At 51.4% G+C, this 9,080-nt stretch overlaps 1 pseudogene; it reads right to left on the minus strand.

Annotated features, from left to right (window-relative positions):
* Window positions 1-907: 907 nt before the first annotated feature.
* Window positions 908-8,203, minus strand: LOC139356918 (small ribosomal subunit protein eS26 pseudogene; annotated as a pseudogene).
* Window positions 8,204-9,080: the final 877 nt, after the last annotated feature.

Below are 9,080 nucleotides of genomic sequence, written 5' to 3' on the forward strand. Positions count from 1 at the left end.
GCTTTTTGTGCAACGACTCATCCAGTTCGCCTTGTCTCATGACCTTTCTGCAGAGCAAGGAGCAAAACTCCCACTTCAAGAGAGAGAGATGGGAGAGGCAGAGGGAACACATGCACGCTAATGAGCCAGAGATGAGGCTCTTGTTGAGAGGCCTAGAGCACCTGTGGGCCTTCAGGACAGATGCAGACCAGCTCGCAGGCACTTCCCTGGTTCACTGTTTATGTACCTGCCAATAACAAAACCTAATTCAAGCAGAAAATCAGATTCCTTGAAAGAAATGGTCTGTCTGAGACCAGCAGACGCAGGCTCCCAGTACCCAGCAAGCCCACATGTCTGGCATCCTACCTAGATGAGAGCTCATCCTGTTTTAAAGACCTCTGGGGAAAGGTTACAAACTCTCAGATTTCCAAAAACATCTTGACTCCTAGCAAGAAGTGTTGATGTGTGTCTGGCCTAAACCACTCCCACTTAGAGCTGAAGTGCCCTTTCAGATTGCTTGGTACCCAGTAGGGCTAGAAAGTGTCTGGCTCTCTGCTCTGGAAACTCAGTGTTCAAAGGGAAAATGAAGTCATTTTTATTATCAGTCTTAGAACTTGTAACTCAAATGAGATCGTCCCTCTATAAAGGTGTCCAGATCCTAAAGACTGCTGAGTTTCCAACCCAACCTATTTCTTAGAAAATTATAAGAAAGGCAACTTTGAAAGCTCTGACATGGAAAAGGTGTCTGAGGCATAGAATTCCTGACTCCTCAGCCCCTTCGTTCTCCACATACATCATACACCCACAGGATGTAGAAGAGAATGAGCATAACAAACAAGAGTGTTCTGAGACACCAGGTGGCCCTCCCCTTCCCTCCCCGAGAATCAGCAGCCAAGGGCCCCCATCCCTACCCTCCCCCTCCACACCCCACAGTACTGGAAGGGAGGCCCTGCTCAAGCCCTTTCAGGACAAGGAATGGGAAGCTATCTGCAGAGAGAGGCCTTGCAATCTGCCTCCACTTCTGTGAGAGACCAAAAGTGGCGAATACCCCAGTGATGTCTAACAACTCAGGAGGCAAAAGCATTCTCTAGACATGAGGACACTGCGGGCAGAGGGCTGGCGAGCCAGCCTGACCCGGATCTCCCAAGGCAGAAGAAATCCCCAGAGCTCCCTCCAACTAAAAACAGGCAGGCTCCCTTGCCAACTGCTGGAAAGTGATGTTCTGAGACTCTCTGACCTGCCTGAAAACTGATTTAAAAACAAAATCTAAAACCAGTTTGGTGGTAAAAGTCGGTCCTTATCTGACAGTCCCTGGGGCAAATGTCCACAATTATCCCAGCCAGCCAGAATAAGAAATCGTGCATTTCCTGTGGGACTTTGCTCTGCCCTTCCCCTCCCACACTTCCCTGCCCACAGTGTGCTCCCCTCCTTTCACAACCGCCACCATTCCAGGACCTCCAAGCTAACCCAAGATGCTCCACAGCCACTGGGTTTGGTTTGCACTAGGCTACATGAGGACCCAGCCTCCTGTTAGACTTCCCTTCTTTCAGCGGCCAGGCAGGCAGCCACAAGATATATGATGAGAGTCACCTGTCTGCTAATTCTACAGGTCACCACGCTGCTAGGAGCCTGCCCTCAGGGAGCCTCACAGTGTGAGGGGGGGCTGGATGACAGCCACTGTGCCTGAGAAGAGCAGAACAATAACCAAGAAACAACAAGAGCAAGAGCGTTTGAATGCCATCTGGATCTGAATTCCACGTTTGTTTGTCCATCCAGCAAATGTTAACTGACAGCCTACTATGTCAGGTCCTATGCTAGGTACTGGGGATATGAAGATAAGTAAGACATGATTCCTACCCTTGAGGAGATTCCTTGCAAGGGGAAGAGCACTAGAGAGGGAAAGTAATCGCAAGATGAGAAAGTGAGGGCCTTATGGGGACGTGCAGACTGCTTTGGAAAAGTTAGGAGCAGCAGCTCATCTTGCTGTGCTTAGGAGAAACTTCGAGCAGGTCATTCCCGAAGGGAACCTTCAATGACCGCGAGGAGTTAGTCAAGCAAAGAGGAGGAAGGCCAGGGGAGAGCATGGGGGCTGCGCAGTGTCAGCTGGTGGATATGAGGCATGGCTTCTCTGGGGAGGACGAGTCCCTCAGGATGGCTGGAGCAGAGAGCATCGGGTGAAAAGCCAACAGCAAGAGACGGGGGTGACGGGCTGGGAGCAGAAACCATGGGTCCTGCCTGCCAGGTGGCTGCAACAGAGCAAAAGGCAAATGCAAGAACAAAGGTGCAAAAGTGTGCATTTTATCTTCTCTACACTCGTGAAGCAGGCAGGGCACCCCCATTATATACAAAGGAACACGGAAGCTTACAGAGGCTAAGTAACTCACTCAAAGTCACACAACAAAAACGCTGCCAGGATCTGAACCTGGGCCTATCTGAGCCCCTCTCTCCAAGTGCAAGCCCCTCACTGTATGATGTGAAGGGACTTGGATGCCCCACTAAGGAGTCTGGACTTTATCCTGAAGGCAGCGGGGTTACCTTGAAGAATCTCAAGCAGGAGGAGGGCAGGGCATGAGCCATTGTGCATTTGTAGAAGCTCATTCAGGCAGCTGTGTGGAGAATGGACTGGAGGAATCCACAAACCCAGAAGAAGAAGAGTTGGGTGGCCATTGTGTTAACCCCAGCAAGTGATGGCAGGGTCTGGAGTGGATGGGAGCAGGAGGGATGAAGAGAAGGGTGACCTCCACAGAGAGTGGGCCGATGGGATGATGACACAAGGATCAGGTGTCAGCCTGAAGGAGAAGGAACCACCCAGGATGAGAGGAAGAAACAGGGAAAGTGCCCAGCTAAACTGAGGCAGGGCTGGGGCTCATGTGATGATTGATTTGGCCAACTGGGTAGTTGGAGACAATGTTTACCAAGATAGGGAATAAGGGAACAGAATGAAGGAGAGGATTTGGGGGTGAGAGATGGAACTTTGTTGTGGGGGGGCCACAAGGAGATGCCCAGGTGACAGGTGGCTGTGCAGACCTGGTCCTTAAGAAACACACCTGGACTTTAGATCCCAGTGGGGAGTAGTCAGCAACACAGGGGTTGTTGGAGAATCAGCTCACCCAAGGAGAAAGTATTGACTGGGAATTGCAGAGAGCACAGGACTCTGGAAAACCCCGATCTTTAAGTGAGGTGGGCAGAGGTAGAGGCTCTCAGGAAGAAGGCTGAAGAAGACCAGCTAGAGAGGCAGAGGAGAACCAGAGGCAGCACCATTGGGGAAGTCGAGACAGGAGATCCTTCGGGGTGGAGCGATCAGCGGCATCCCATGGAGAAGCCTGGAGGTCCATGAGGCCTCAGAAGCCGTGTCCATTGGGCTTTATGATCCGAAGGTCAGCAGGGATTTCAGCCCAAGGGGTTGCATGGAATGTTCTTGGGGGGAGGGAGGCTGTGAAAGTCAGATTGTGAGGGCTGAGAAGTGAGGGAGGGGAACACAAAGACAGTGCATGCAGGTGATGCTTTCAAGAACTTTCTACTGTATATAGAAGTGCTGATGAGGCTACAGTTTCATAGGGACAAAGGGCTGAGAGGAGGTCTTGTTATAATTCCATTGAAAGAGCCTGGAGCATGTTTGAATGTCAGTGGGGAAGAGCTGGAGGCGGGGTGGGAGAGGGGTGGTGAGGGAGCTATAAAAATATGAGAACTGGTTGGTTCGGGCACCACTGGTAGAATTCGCCTCGTATTGGATCCTGGTCCTTCCCAGCGCTTCCCCAAGACCTGGCTTCTGGAACACAACCCCTGCCTGCCAGACATTTTAGTTTGATCCTGGCTCCACAGCCTCCCTAGTTCCCTGGTTGGTGAAGAGAAGACATGGAGCTTTGGACCTCCCATTTATTTCCCTCTCTCCACCACAGTCAAGCAGCTAAATGTCCCAGGCTCATCCACGCACCCCACATAAGGGGACCGAGATGCTCTGACCCTCCTATCCCCTTGAGCCAGCCTAATAATTACAGCCATCAAGGCTCACTGGGTCAGGCCCTGTGCTAGAAAATACAGAGTCACTTGGACTTCCCAAAGAACTTCGAGGTGGGCATTATCCTAGCCTTGCAGTTGAGGGAAAGGAGGCTCAGAGAAGTTAAGTAACTTGTCCCAATGTCACACAGTTTGCAAGCAGCAGAGCCGGGATTCAAAGTGAGGCCTTTCTCACACCAAAGCCAGGGACCTTTACCCACTCCTGTCCTGCCTTCAGTGAAGGGCTGCTGACAAATTCGTGTTTCATTTATTCATCCATCCATTCATTCATTTATCAAACAGTTAAGCATTTACCATGCTCACAACACTACTTGGAAATTTAGAAATGTAAAGTTTAGCATAACAAGGGAAAGGCTGAGGCCAGCCGGAATGTCAAGCAAACAGAGACCCTGGGGAAGCCATTTTCACAGGGTCATCTGTGGATCACCTCCTGTAGCCAGAAGGAACACCACACACCTGCTGTCCCATCACCTTTTCTTGTTCTCAGCTACAGAACCGCCTGACATTGGCTGCAACCTGGTGGGGAGATCTGACTCAAGAAACACTACGATGGCCATTGATGTCTCACCCACGCACTCTTTAGAAGCCTTCAGAATCTTTCCAAAGCACTGCCCCCACCCACCTCCCGAGAGCATCGTGACTTCTGTTACTGGGACAAAGGTTCAGACAGGCCAAGTCTTGGGAGACCCGCTTTTCCCTCATTCAACATTCCCCTACCTTCACCCCTCTACCTTACCATCAGTGTAAGCAGAGAAAGCCCCTCTACAGGGCAAAGAAGGCCATCCTTGGCAAGCCCACCATCCCAGCTGCAGCTGATTCCACCAGGGACGGGCGCCTGCCTCCAGCACGGTTGTGTCTTGGCGGCCCAGCATGGAAGTGGGTACTTACAAGGGCCATGGTGACCAATCGGTATCATTAAATTCTCTCAGTAAGTGTGAATGTGAGAGAAAAGGCAGCTGCTAGTGTGACTAGAGGCTGAAAGTCACACAGAGCAGAGCCATGAACAAGCGGAAGTCGGGGTGAGCAGACGCCCCCACGCTGGTGGAGGGAACCCAGGGGTTGGGGGGCTCAGGGCCAAGTCGGGTGACTGAGGAGGCATCGTGCTGGGAAGATGGGGAGACGACCAAATCCCCGGAGCCCTGAAGACCCAGAGTCCTGGTCCAGGCTCTGAAAACAAATCTGCCCTTGGTGTTTATGGAAACCTGAGGATTGGTGGCCTCCTAATTTCCAGAAATATCCTTAGCATAAATCCCCATTGCTGACAGTAGCTTGGGAGGGCCTCTGTGGCCCTGAGGGAGTCTGACTGATACTTAGGCTCTAAGCACCTGGGGTCTGCAGAGAGAGTAGGGGAGAGCTGGGAGCAGAGCGAGCCACCACACTCCCACTCTTGACTGTTTTCATTCCACTCTGCCCTTCTCATTCCTGCCACAGTGACAGACTGCACCCACCCAGAAGGAAGCCCTGGGTCAAGGATTTGGGTCTCAGCCCAACCTTTTTTTTTTTTTTTTTTTTTTTTTTGACACGGAGTCTTGCTCTGTGCCCCAGGCTGGAGTGCAGTGGCGCGATCTCGGCTCACTGCAAGCTCCGCTCCCCCGGGTTCACGCCATTCTCCTGCCTCAGCCTACCGAGTAGCTGGGACCACAGGCGCCCGCCACCTCGCCCGGCTAATTTTCTTGTATTTTTAGTAGAGACGGGGTTTCACCGTGTTAGCCAGGATGGTCTCGATCTCCTGACCTCATGATCCGCCCGTCTCGGCCTCCCAAAGTGCTGGGATTACAGGCTTGAGCCACTGCGCCCGGCCAGCCCAACCTCTTAAAGCGAAACCATTGAGACAGGCACCTCGGTCACTACCACTTGCTGCTCCATGAAGAGCCCACCGCTCCTTCTGCTCCTCTGAGCCCTGTGTCGCTTGGTTCCAGGCCCCTAGAGTTTAAGACACGGTCACCATCTCTTCATTTTCAGCCCCCAGGTTCTGCCCAGGGTGGCCTGATGGAAAGCTCCCCTCTCAGAGTGGGAGTCGTCTCATTCAGCCTGTCTTTTGCAGGAGCAGGTTTGAATTGTCATCTTTAAAAACTCCAAAATACTCATTTTACAAAGCAGGCCCTGTGTCCCTGAGCTTGCAGCCAGTGGGGACGTTAGATGACGTTGTCTGAGTGTGGAGGTGGAGATGCAGGGCTGAAGAGATCATCTGAATTCGCCAGGCCGGTGTGGAATTGAAAGCGGGCCCTGGTTCTGTCCCTCCATCCCTGAGGCCCCTCCCATCCCCCCCGGACACCCTGACCAAACAGGCAGTGCTGTGTGCCAGCCTCACTCCTGCATATTCTGGAGACATACTGTTCCAGGAAGGAGGTTACCCCACACCTGCCCCATGCCCCCCAGCCAGCAAACTCAAGTGGGCAAAACCACAGCAGCAACGGCTTCACAGCCAGGCCCTGGAGGGACGGAGCTCACAGACCTCCCACTTACTGAGAAAAACATGGTAGACAGCCTGGGGGAGGGCGGCAGGTTCCAACAGAGCTCCCACCACATCCCCTGCCCAGCCCCCACCATCCAACCCTTTCCTCCACCTGGACTCAGCACCGTCCTGAGTCCCTGTGTAAGAGAACGTTGAGTCCTATGGAAAAATAGCAACAATGAGAACAATTGGTGCAGTTGCCATGAGGCCATGGATGCCCAGAGGACTGGAGGCTTTGACGCCCACTGACTCGGCCCCTCTCAGGGCATCCTGAGGACTATGGGGATGTTTGCCTCTCCACACACACAGAGGATCCCATTCCCTGGCTGCCACTCCACATGGATTACCTTCCTACACCAGAGGTTTCAATATTTCTTTAAAAGGTTGGCAATTTGGAAATCGTTTTTTGTACATGTATTTCTTATAATCCACTCCTCTGCTTTCTTATAATTGAGCATTTTGAAAATAATTTAACCTTTTCATCATCACTTGGGGTCCTGATGACGAACACCGTTATTGTGTTGAGGTGTCATTTCCCCCAGAGTGCAGGGACCACGTCTCAGTCCTCTGCATGCTCCTGGGCTCCTTGGCCAGCACGTGGCGATACTGTGTGTGCGTCTGTGGCTTTACTCTGGCAGAAGCCCACAGAGGCTCTGGCATGGAGGCCGACAGAGCCCTGCTGCTCTAGGCGGCTCTGCTTTGTGAATACACATTCCTTAGTGTCTTCCGGATCCTCTTTTGCTATCAGGATATGAACTTCTCAGATCCTGAGGCCCTTCTTCTTTTTTCCACTTTTTAAAAATTGAGATATAATTCACATATCATAAAAATCACCCTTTTAAGGTGGTTTTTGTATATATTCACCAAGGTGTGCATTCATTACCACTATCTCATTCTAAACATTTTCAACAGCTCCAAAAGGAAATTTCTGGCCATGGTCACTCCCCACTCTCCCTTCCCCTAACCCCTGACAACCACAAATCTACCTTCTGTCTCTCTGGATTTACTTGTTCTGCCCGTTTTCATGGAAATGGAATCCTGGGCCATGTGGTCCCTTGAACCTGGCTTCTCTCATTTGGATCATGTCTGCAGGGTGCACCCGTGCTGTAGTGTGAACCAGCACTGGAAGCTCTTCTTGCTCCTGCCCCTAAGCCTTCCTTCACTTCTAAGGACAATTTCCACTTTATCTTTCTCCAGAGAACAGTCTGCCTTCAATCTTAAGGACTCAGCTCCTTACATGGGCTTTGGTGGGGGTCGTGAGGCAGCACCTGAAGGTCTAAATCGGGATGGGGGTGTTTGGTCCTTGCTGGCTTCACTGGATGGGTTCCTGACTACTCTGCTGTGAATTGCACACTCACACAGGAATGCAGCTTCCCCTACAGCTTGGGAAGCACATAGGCATAGAGGACGCTTCAGAAATGTCCCTGACCGCTGCGGCCTCCGCTACGTTTCAAATGATGAATTTCTTAACGGCCTTGTCCTCAGGCACGCATCGGGCACAGTTCATGCAGCGAATAGACAGCGCGTGGCCATGGCCCCTTTTTGGCACAACACTAGTTCCTTCTTTCCTTTGTCATCTTGGAGGCACGGACTGGAGAGAGGAGCCTTCTTTTATTTCTAATGTTCTATGAGCAGGATGCCAAGGCAAGCGAGAAATGCGTGCAAAGCAGCATACATAGCGCTTGTGTAAAACTTTGAGTTCTTGTAAAAATGTGGGGCACTGGGAGACTTTTATTTTTTTTATTTTATTTTTTTTTTTTTTAATTTTTTTTTTTTTTTTGAGACGGAGTCTCGCTCTGTCCCCCAGCCCAGGCTGGAGTGCAGTGGCGCGATCTCGGCTCACTGCAAGCTCTGCCTCCCGGGTTCACGCCATTCTCCTGCCTCAGCCTCCCGAGTAGCTGGGACTACAGGCGCCCACAACCGCGCCCGGCTAATTTTTTGTATTTTTAGTAGAGACGGGGTTTCACCGTGGTCTCGATCTCCTGACCTTGTGATCCGCCCGCCTCGGCCTCCCAAAGTGCTGGGATTACAGGCGTGAGCCACCGCGCCCGGCCGCTGGGAGACTTTTATTTCGGTGTTTCAGAGACATAGCCTGCTTGCTGACCATTTCTTGCCTATTTTCTCAATGGCTAAGGTTTCTGGATGAGTGGGCCCCAGGTAAGAAAAGTATCAATCTAAGACTCACTCATTTCATCTCCATTGTGCTCTACATTTTTACAAATCAACTTTCATAATTATTCTCTATTTTGAGTCTTCCATCAGGACTCAAGAGTCGGTGTAGGGAAGACAGAGAAAAGCAGCCTCTAACGTCCAGGAACTGGTCCAATGCCAACGACTGGGCCTCGGTGTTGGGAGGAGCTGGTGTGGGCACTGGACCTTGGTGTTCTGGGGCACATACACAATCCCGTGGGACCCATATCAGAGATGGGCACTCTGTGATGACAAAGTGAGAGAAAAAGCAAGACTAATCTCGTCTCAGCACAGACAAAACAAGGTCTCTGCACATTGCAGAACTATCTAGCATCTCCTCCTCCTGGTTGATGGGAATGGCTGCTGCATCTTTCCCATCCACATCTTCAGTCTTGCTTCATTTTTTCACATCTTCTAGGTAAGAATCATGAGGATACAC

This window comes from Macaca nemestrina, chromosome 10 (assembly GCF_043159975.1).
Source record: "Macaca nemestrina isolate mMacNem1 chromosome 10, mMacNem.hap1, whole genome shotgun sequence".
NCBI classification, from domain to species: Eukaryota; Metazoa; Chordata; class Mammalia; order Primates; family Cercopithecidae; genus Macaca; species Macaca nemestrina.